At 41.3% G+C, this 2,772-nt stretch overlaps 1 non-coding gene across 1 annotated transcript; it reads left to right on the top strand.

The window, feature by feature from the left end:
- Positions 1–2,257: 2,257 nt before the first annotated feature.
- LOC142453923 (U6 spliceosomal RNA) lies at positions 2,258–2,364 on the top strand. The gene has a single exon (XR_012785478.1). It is a non-coding gene; the product is annotated as a U6 spliceosomal RNA (small nuclear RNA).
- The last annotated feature ends 408 nt before the right edge of the window (positions 2,365–2,772 follow it).

The raw sequence follows: 2,772 nt of genomic DNA, 5'->3' as shown, positions 1-2,772 counted from the left end.
GGGAGTAATAATTCCATGCAGGTTTAGGAAGAGGTGTGGAGGAGGAGTGGGGAGTGGGGAAAGGGGACCTGATAGCAATGGTGACTGTATGGCAAAATAATAATAATGACAATAATAATATATAAAATAGGGGTTACTGAGGGGTAGGGTGGGAAAGGGAGGGGATAAATGGGATCTGATATCAAAGAGTTCAAGAAGAAAGAAAATGTCTTGAAATGGATGGTGGCAGCAATTGTGCAATTATGCTTGATCTAATTGAAGTATTGATTGATATAATATCTGTAAGAACTCCCAATTAAATGATTACTAAAAATAACCATAAAAACCAAAGCCTTATATGTGTGTGTATGCATGTGCGAGGTCAAGTAATAACTGTGTTGAGTGGAGAGCGCCACTTAAAAAGGAAACCAATATCTTGGCATATAGCTTATAATTCACTATGAATTTCTGTACATTTATTTATTCATTTTTACAATATCATTTATTTACTAATTTTTATTTTATCATTACCTACTCCCAAGTGGCGTAGTGGGTTATGTGTTAGGCTTTTAATAAAACTCACCACCCCCTCAAGTGGGGAAAGATAAGGCTTTCTGCTTCTGAAAAGACTTAAAGCATCATAAACCCACAGGAACACATCTACTCTGTCCACAGGGTCTCTATGAGTCAGAATTGATTGGTAGCAGTCACTTGAGTTAAATCTACCCTATACTTAGTGATTTACCATCCATCCCACCTCTGGTAACCATCTCAGAATGCTTCTTATACTGTCAAAACCTTTTGTTGACTCTTATTTTTCAAAATAATATAGTCTCAATTATTAAGTCTCAAGCAGGACCAAGATAAGGCAAAGAGACATCATCTATTGAGGAACACCACTGATAAGGAAGACCAGTGATATAGTTCAAATTTATTTGCCAACCTGGCCGATAAACACATATAAGGTTAATTGAAGGGTGGAGGGACACATGGCTCCATGAGCCTACATTTTCTAGTTCTCGGTCTCTTGCTTTCTGGTTGTTGGGCCTGGGTGCAGCTGCCTTAGCAAGTGGCTTGCTTCAGCTGGCAAGGCTCACTTCCTGCAAGATATCCCTGAAGTGAAGTCACATGGACCTACCCCGATGCAGCCCTGAGTGCTGGAGCAACCATGTGCTGGAGACACCTGCCAGCGCTGAGATGCTTACATGTTTACTGCTTCGGCTTTCCTCCTAAGTCGGCATCATCATGTGTTTTGTGAGATGGAGGAGGACTTGGTGGATTGGTATTGGGCATATGGGTTAATGTTGGACTTGTGGGCTTGGGCAGCACTGGGTTGGGATGTTTTCTTGATGTGCACTGACACATGAGTTTCTGTCGATGTGTTTCTCTAAAGTACCCAGACGAACACACCCAGCAACAGGAGGGCATAGGTGTCAGAGGATTTCCAGAAAGTGTGCCACTAAATAGGATATGCAAGACAAAGGAATTTATCACAGAATCTGTACTGGTGGCAGATCAATTCATCACAGTTGTAAGTGAGAAAGGGTTCATAACTGGGATACATGCACCAATGTAGATAGAAAAGCTTGCAGGATCGGCTCAGGACCCTCCCACTAAGGTGCTCATGTCTACCAAACTCATTGTCATGGACACCGTTCTGTCTCCTAGAACCTTAGTACCCTAATTCTACCATGGGCAGATGTAGGCAATTCTCCCAGGACTCAGCCGCCCCTCCCTGCCCTGGTCAGGGGTGTGGCAGTAAATCACTTTCAAACACATTCTGATGGAGTGCAAGTTTTTCATAGTGCTGGTCAATGGTCAGAATGAATTCAATGGAGGCTGAATCTATGAGGAGACTCTTAATAGATGTAGTCCCGTTGTCGCAAATAGGAATACAATAGTGGGAAAAGACCATGATTGGGATATCTAAACTATTTCACGTTAGACAAGTTTACAGGGTGATTTCTGAGCTCCTTAGACCTCATTGGTTAAGGTATGACTCATAACCATATGGTTCTGTCCTCCAGTTTCCAAGAATGCCACTCCAGAGAAATTCCTGAAGGTTAACAATGCCTTCAAGGACTGGTTAGAATAAACATAGTAGTTTATCAAGCACACCCTGTCTGAGGGTAAAACTTTTAACATTGCTACTTCTTATAATATTTGTCCTTTTTTAATTGACTTCTTTCACTCAGCTCAATATTTTCTAAGGTTATTCATGTTATGAAGTGTTTGCCAGATTCATTATTATTATTTCTGTTTAAAAAAATTATTTTATGTGCTCGCTTCGGCAGCACATATACTAAAATTGGAATGATACAGAGAAGATTAGCATGGCCCCTGCGCAAGGATGACACGCAAATTCGTGAAGCATTCTATATTAAAAAAATAATTTTATTGGGGGCTTGTACAACTCATCACAATCCACACATCCATCCATTGTGTCAAGCGTATGTGTACATTTGTTGCCCTCATCATTCTCAAAACATTTGCTTTCTACTTGAACCCTTGCTATCAGAGCCTCATTTTCCCCCTCCTTCCCTGTTCTCCCCTCCCTCATGAACCCTTCATAATTTATAAATTATTATTTTGTCATGTGTTACAGTGTCCAACATCTTCTTCACCCACTTTTCTGTGGTCCATCCCCCCAGGGAGCTATATGTAGATCCTTATAATTGGCTACTCCTTTGTGTCCTACCTTCCCTCCACCCTCCTGGTATCACCACTCTCACCAGTAGTCCTGAAGGGATCATCTATCCTGGATTCCCTGTGTTTCTAGTTCCTATCTGTGCC

The sequence above is a fragment of the Tenrec ecaudatus genome, chromosome 7 (assembly GCF_050624435.1).
Source record: "Tenrec ecaudatus isolate mTenEca1 chromosome 7, mTenEca1.hap1, whole genome shotgun sequence".
NCBI classification, from domain to species: Eukaryota; Metazoa; Chordata; class Mammalia; order Afrosoricida; family Tenrecidae; genus Tenrec; species Tenrec ecaudatus.
This window is presented reverse-complemented; position numbering and strand designations above follow the sequence as displayed.